The sequence below is a fragment of the Gymnoscopelus microlampas genome, assembly GCF_963454915.1.
Source record: "Gymnoscopelus microlampas genome assembly, chromosome: 20".
Lineage (NCBI taxonomy): Eukaryota > Metazoa > Chordata > Actinopteri > Myctophiformes > Myctophidae > Gymnoscopelus > Gymnoscopelus microlampas.
This window is the reverse complement of record NC_139957.1, coordinates 27,106,848-27,115,085: the sequence shown is the minus strand read 5'-3', so window position 1 is coordinate 27,115,085 and position 8,238 is coordinate 27,106,848.

The window sequence follows — 8,238 nt, the reverse complement described above, 5'->3', positions numbered from 1 at the left end:
TAAATGATGCACCGTCGCAATTTGGGAGTTGGTGTGCAAGAGGTCATAGACAAGTGTTTTAAAGAATTCTAAGTTCATGAGCTATTCTTATTGTGCAAAAAAGACTCATAGTTTTGCCAGTTACCCATTATCCCTAAACTTCTTTGCCATTTTTTACTATTTTTAAAAACATTTTCAAATAGTTAAATTAGCCGAGCTACATCGACACGTTGTGAGCTTGTAAATTGGCTATTTGAACTATTTGATTATTATTTTTTTATAGTAAAAAATGGCAAAGAAGTTTAGGGATAATGGGTAAGGCACAGGGTGAAAATAGGGCCCTCTGTGTGCAAAGGCCTTTACCTGGGGGAAATCAGAAAATGCCATTTGAGATCTTGGCTGTGTATCTCTGACTCAGGTACACAGCTAAATCCTGAGTGATAATTTAACAATGAGAGTGTGAAAAGTTACCCTGGAGGCGGGTTCATTTGTACACACTTAGAGTTAAATGAATACTTTATTCAATAATCAGGATTTTGCTGTGTACAAGAGACAGAGAGGAAGACAATGGCAGCATTTGGGGTCATCAAATAAGCAAATCCTCCTAATCCATTTTGTGTCACTCTTATGTTTGGTGTTGTGTCGCAAAATTAGTTGATCTACAAGCTCACAGAGAGCTTGAAGATCGGAGTTGGTGTGTGAAATCACACATCCTGTGCTGTTCTGAAAATGCTGTAGCTTAAATTATGTATGGTAGCATAGTTATTTCTGCCAGGCCGGAAGGCCGGAGGCGGAGATGATGTTTTCACCTGTCTGCTCAGCATCCGCCTTTGAAATTGAGTCTATATAGGAAGTAAAAGTTCATATGAATGGCATGTACTTTCGCTGTTTTACTCCTGCTGGTGTCAGAAGAAATAGCGCTCTATGCAAGCGGATGGGTTTTTGCCGAACTTTACACTTGATTTTATTACCTTAATAAACATTTTCATAAATACTTTATGCTTCCAGTTGCTAGTTTAAAGTCTTCTTTCAATCACCATGATATGCGTTTTGGTAAAGTATGGTCCCATTTATTTTAAAATTGATGATAAAGTAGGGTGTGCTTTAGGAGGGGCGTGGCGACCTTGTGATAATTTGATTGACAAGCTACACAACCAATAGCATTAATTCCCCACCCCCGCTCGGGTCCAGACCCATAGCATTTATTTCCGAGTGCACCGGATATAGAAAGATGGTGGATTTGAAATCATTGAAAAATAGGCTTCATTTACGGCGTAACTTTGTCCATATTTTTCACTCTGTGGAGCACCCCTTTTTAGTTGTTCTTGAACACAGCTTAAGTAAATCATCAAAATGACATGAACGATAAGAGATAAGGACATTGTGTACTCCTTAAAGGGGCTACACCATGAATTAAAAAAAAATATATTATATATAAATATTGCCCCCTAATACGTTTTAAACAGGTTGTAAGCCTAAAAAACATCCAGATATTTTTTCTCACAATCTGACTGTCTGTCATTCCAAGCATTTTCAGCTGCAATACCAAAACGTCCTATTGGGCAGGGGGGAGCTACTGAGCAATTCTGTCTGGCCATCGTCAATGCAAAATCTGTGCAAGTGACATCACTTGCACAGCCATTCTGAAATGGCCTGTTCAGACACACCCATTCAGGAAATCCATGAAATGAGCATGAATGACTGAATGTTTTAATAAAATATTTTTTTGGGTACAAGAGACACTGGGGAGCCCAAAAAATACTAAAAACCTAAAAAAAAATGAAATTCATGGTGTAGCCCCTTTAAGAGTTGGAATTATTTGTTTGTTTATTTGTTTCAATGTCTTTCATAAATTTGGTCCAGTCATCTGTCCTGAAAAGATAATAAGCCAATAGTATTTAGGCTACTGTTGGCTAAGTTATTATAATATTTCTCTCATTAGCTTCCTTTGCAAACACTGATCAGAAAACTATAAACAAATGACAAACCATAACTACATACTGTATTTACAGTGTATAGTATAATAAAGCATTTATTATTGTTTTAAAACAGTATATAATAAAGTATTGATTTATGATATTACCATAGACTACATTTATTATGCTCCCCATACCTGTCATCAGTAGTTTTTCACCAGATGCTAATGCTATAAATAGTTGTTGTTATTGTACCACAGCGCTGGTGATGCAAGGACGAGACAGCACAGTTGAGGTTTGCACGTTTACATCAATCTTTCATAGCTTCTTTGTTTACATGATGCATTACAGGCAGGATCTGGTGTAAGTGGTTTCCTGTAAGCTATACTGTGGCATGACGTGCTGTTATACCCGGATGTGTTGGAGGACGCCACGAAAAGCCAAAAGTATTGAACAGATGAGAGGTTTTGGGTGTTGGAGGGAGATATGGAGGTAGGAGACAACTTAAGATAATTGAGGAGGTGAAGGAATAATTCATGCTTGTCATCTGTTCTGCACTTGAGTGTACATTACAAACTTCATCTGTTTATAGTTGTCCCCTGAGTAAAAGTGGATGAGGTAGAGGATGAAAAGACGGCTCACAGAACAAATTTTGAGACTGAAAAACTCAATCAAAGGAGGGCAACAGTAGCTGTCCGAGTAAACATGCATCACACAAATTAGCCTCCGCGTGATAACTTACAAATGGTGGGTTGGTTAGCGATCGAATGACTCAGTTAACTTAACCGCGTTTGTCCTCTTTGCCAAACCCAGGGCGACAGAGCCAACCTAGTGTCTTAGCGCATGTGTTGTCATGTGATGTTCTAATTGGCTCGCTGACAAGCTCCAAGCTCTTTTCTTGGTACATTATCTGATCTAGCAGTGTTGGGAGACCTGCATTGGGGGTCAGTAGGGCTGGGTATCGTTTCTCTGGTATGTTTACTTGTAATTAGTGGTAAAGTACAAGCATATATACACACAGCACCTTAATAAAAAATAAACAATACTTAATCAGGGCTGACTTAGAAACACCATACTAAACCAGAGGCCCCCTGTCACCTCTGATGTGCTCTTCTTTGGCAAAAAGCAAAGTGTGTGTGTGTGCCTGCCTGCCTGCCTGCCTGCCTGCGTGCGTGCGTGCGTGCGCGCGCGCGTGCAAGCGAGCGAGCGAGCGAGAGCGAGATGCATGGACTTTGTGACTGCTAAATGACTGTAATAATGATTGAGATCATGTATGATGTTATTCATTCATGTATGAAGTACGGTAGATTTATTTCCTCTCAGGCAGGTGTGTGTGAGAAGAATTAGAGTGTAGTAGAGTGTTGCTGTAGTCTCTGTGCGGTGTGTGCAGGAGTGGAATAGCCAGTTGCAGAGCAGTCATCCCTCCAGACTGTGTAGTAGTCTATCCTAATGTACAGTACGTATCAGTTGTTGTTGTGTGGTTTTAGACACTCTGGCCTTAACTACCACAGTACTGCTACAGTAGTTGTATTGGTTGATCAGTACATTATTCGGGCATTAGTTGGGCAAACAAAACAAAAAGAGTACTGAGTCGCACAAGTCCCTATGTGTACCAAAGTTTTGCTGTTCTGTGGCAACAGCTGGGTAATGTACAATTAAAAAATAACTAGAAGTGCCAGGAAATAATGATTGCAACCTATGTTGTGTGTCAGCAAGGTAGATGATTAGTCTGAAATATGTCCCTGCACAACATTTTAGATGAGAACTAATGGAGGATATCGGCAAGTCCCCTTATCCCCAACCACCAATATATCAGTGAACAAGCTGGCCTGTATCTGAAATACTACTCACTGGTGTTGCATTAAATATCAGCGTGAGAAATGGATCAGGTGTAACAACATGTGGAGGCAGCAGTGGCTCCGGAGGTTCATATTTCAATAATGTTGTAAACATGTTTATTGATGAATGGACCAAACTACACAGTTTATGGAGAGGCCCGGATACGTTGATCTCTTGTGATTGGTTAGGGAAAATCCAATCCCCTTCCCCTTGGTAATGTCAGACTGAAGCAGTCACGTCAGGCTGATGACAGGATATGAGCAAGACATGCTCATATTGGGTGGAAGACAGGGTCTAAACAGTATAATATAAAAAATAAATAATCTGTACATTGAAACTATACACACTATAGGATGCCAGGTCTACAAATGAATCTGGCATCTGTCTACATAACATGCAACATCTAAATGACATTTTAGCCTATGCATAAGCCTGCAAGGTCGTCAAGTCTAGGGCAAGTGCTACGGCAAGTGCTACGGGCTAAGGTGAAGTCTGAAGAGGTGAGTCTTCAGATTACGGCAGAAGATTGGGAGTGAGTCTGCAGTTCTAATTGCAATGGGATTTTGTTCCACAGTTTGGGAGCTAGAAGGGAGAAGAGTCTGGGAAGTGTGGAGCGTTGTCCCGGATGTTTTAGGGAAGGTTCTGACAGCTTCCCTGTGTTAGCTGATCTGAGTGAGCGGGAGCGGCTGTAGGGTTGGATCAGGCTTTGAAGATATGGGGGTGCCATACCTTTCGTTGCTTTGTAGGCCAACATGACTGTTTTGTACTCTGTACGGGCAGTAACTGGGAGCCAATGGAGGGAGCAGAGAAGGGGGAGTCATGTGAACAATTTGGCTGGTTGAAGACCAAGCATGCTGCGATCATTTGGAGGGCTTAAATGCACATGCCGGGGGGCCAGTAAGGAGCGAGTTCCAGTATTTTTGATATGACTGATGTCTTGATACGGAGCTGGGCTTACTCCTGGGTGAGGAAGGGTCTGATCCGTCGAATGTTATAGAGTGTAAACCTGCAGGATCGAGTGACCGCTGCAATATGTGCCTTGAATAAGAGCTGACTGTCCAGGACAACACCAAGGTTCTTGGCCGTTGGAACCAAAGTCACCAGGGCGTTGTCTATGGAAATAGTTAGACATACCTGTCTAACTACTTCTCCAAAGTGAGTGCCACAGCCACAAAACCAGAGGGAGCAACCACGACCTGGTACCCCCCACATTTTGAACAAACATGGGCAAATTCTCATTCTACTACTCTGCCACCACAATGTGGAATGCCATGTCATCATCCATTAAAGGAAGTGAATCACTGGTTTCCTTCAATACTGCCCTTGAAAAAACATCTATCAGGAGACCACAAGGAGAGGTAGATTTTAATTACTTTTTATCCTTTGTACATAATAGTCATTTTTATTTGTTGATGACATGTATTGTGTTAATATGCTATGTTGAGAAATTGAATACATAGAACCACAATGGAAACAAGTCCCCAAATGTCTTACTGTACCCCTGTGCTGTTTTTTTTTCTTTTTTCCAATCAATCAATCAATCAACCAACTGCCCCCAATGAGCAGTTTGGTGCCTTACATGGTTACCGCCATCGTGTGTGTGAATGTGATGTACATTGTGAAGAGATTTAGTTAAAGGCACAATAGAAATGCAGACCATTTACATGCAACCTGTCTTCAACAGGACACCTAATAATTAAGACTTGATTATTGATAATTACATTGGTAGACCCACATGAACCATCTATAAACAAATTTGCAGATCTCCAAACTCACAATGCGTCTAGTTGTGAGCTCGTAGATTGGCTATTTTCGACGTGTTGTTGAGTCTGTAGATCAGGTATTTTCTGCAAATATACTTGGTGTAGAGGGAAAAGGGGGGGACACCAGTCAACTAAAGGCTCCTGCATGCTACAAAATGAGATGATCACCCTATCACCTAGGTGATAAAGTGATCACCGAACCGGTGGTTTGGATACTAGGCGCTCATAGTCGGGGTGATGTCCCCCTCTCTCTCTCTTTCTCTCTTTCTCTATCTCTTTTTCTTTCTCTCTTTCTTTCTTTCTCTGTCTCTCTCTCTCTCTCTCTCTCTCTCTCTGTCTATCCGCCGCGTGTGCACCGCCAACCCGGATCCAACGAGCCCTCCGACTGCCCTTTGCGACCCACGGTACCGGAGCGGTGGACGTTTTTCGGTCGAAAAAAACAGATCTACAAGCCCATAAAAACGTTTTTTTTTCCAGCCGGGGGTCCTCCGGGGGGTCCTCCGGGGGGTCCCCGCGAACCCCGGAGGACCCAACCGCCCAGCCAGCGGTGATAGGGTGATGTCGGTCAGTATAAACAGAGAGATGTGTCAGGGTGAGTGGTGGACACCTTATCACCGTGGCTCAGTGACGTCATGTTGTAGTTTTCAAACCACCGTGGGGATAAGGTGACCACCGAAAATGGTAGCATGCGCCCCCCTAAGGGTTTAAGTTGTTAATATATAGTCACAGTATCATCCCTGTTCATCCCTATTGCATGTATGAAGCAAAGTATAGCCAGTCATATTATTCAGCCACAACAGCATTTGTAATTTGCTTCTTTTGAGCACACTGGTTCTTTTGATTGATTGATTGAATACTTTATTAGACAGAAATGTAAACAGCACGAGGAACAGTCAGACATTTGGCCTAAAAGGATAACACAAAAAAGTCCTGGGGACTTGTTTCCATTGTGGTCCTAATATGTATTCAATTCATCAGCATAGCATAAAAAGAACACAAAAATACATATCAACAAATATAAAACACTATATGTACAAAAGAGAAAACGGGGAAAAAGAAACAATTTCGGCTGTGAATGCCACCTCCTTTCTATGGGAAAAGTGAGTTTACCTCTGACTGCCACTTATCATTGCGTGTTTCTTCTGATCCGTTTTTCATGTCAGACGGCGGTTCTTCTAGCAGGCTTCATTACACCAGAAAAAGGGCAAACTAAAAGACATGTATGTGCTTTTATTATGTTAGGGTAGAGAGCTGCTTCTCACATTGATCGCCATATTGATTTTGTGTGTTAGAACTTCTTTGTCTACTGGAAAACTCCAGTACTTGCACTTGTAACATCAGTCACACAGTTCAAAGAAACTTTAATGAAACGTATCTGGTCTAACTGCTCTGTGCTTATTTCTATAACAGAACAATGAGAACCCAAAATGGACATGAGACCTGACATTATTTGCTTATTCCTATAGGCTACTCTATTTTGCCCTAGTAATAGAGAACCACCCTTAATATAGCCGCAGTCCAGCCAAATACTAGGTTTTATTCTAGTCTTGTTTGTAGTGACACAAAAAACACTGTTTCATCTTGTGTGGTGGGCTCCTAGTGCTCATACTGGAATCTGTGCTGCCATCTTCTGGCTAAAAGTGGTACTGCTGAAAGTGGACACCCCAAGTGGAAAAGGGATATTATTAAAACATTGTCACAGAATATTTAAATTAAATCTAGTTGTCAGAAGAATTACATTTTGGTGCTGAAAACCTTTGGTGGTGGTGCTGAAGCCATGCCCCCCCAACACTCGCACGCACACACACACACACACACACACACACACACGCGCACACGCACACGCACACGCACACACACACACACACCAAAATAAAAGAAGACTTTGGCAACCTTCAGCAATCTTAGCCGCCTTCTCATTCGTGTGTGTGTGTGTGTGTGTGTGTGTGTGTGTGTGTGTGTGTGTGTGTGTGTGTGTGTGTGTGTGTGTGTGTGTGTGTGTGTGTGTGTGTGTGTGTGTGTGTGTGTGTGTGTGTGTGTGTGTGTGTGTGTGTGTGTGTGTGGTTGTTATGACTATGGAATGTAATGGCACCTCTTTGAGAGGGCTTGGCCTCAGCAAGAATGCCCTGAGTGAAAATTGCTCAGTGATGAACTTGGCTATCCTCTCCTCTCCCCAGTTCCAATTTTTGACTCCCTTTTTTGTGTCATCACTTTCAATTTCAATTGTTTATCCTGTATCCTGTATGAGTTGTCTCTCCTGATTGGATCAAATTGGTACCTCAACCTTGTTTACTAAAGAGCTGTAGACTGTAGAGACACAGAGACCTCTGTTACTGAACAAACACTCCAGTTTAGAGCAATGACTGCTATCAGAATATATAGTTATTTAACCCTTATTTTAACAGCAATTATCTATAACTAATCTTATCTATAACTTTTAAGGTACAACATTTCAGACAGCACAGAATATTAGTCTGTGCTGCAACCATTTCCTGAACTATGTTCACACATTTATTTTCAGCTCTCATTCATTTCCTGTTTATCATTAGTGTTGCTGAGCACATGTAAATTACCCAATACAGGATGATTCATACTATTATTGTCCTGAGAAGGGTATTAAGATCTATGTAGTTTTGCTTTGATATTTCATAATAAGGTATTCCCCATCATTTCCCCCATTGTCATTACATTTTTCAAACATTAACATTTTACCCTTTACTTTTAGTGTCCGACACTACGAT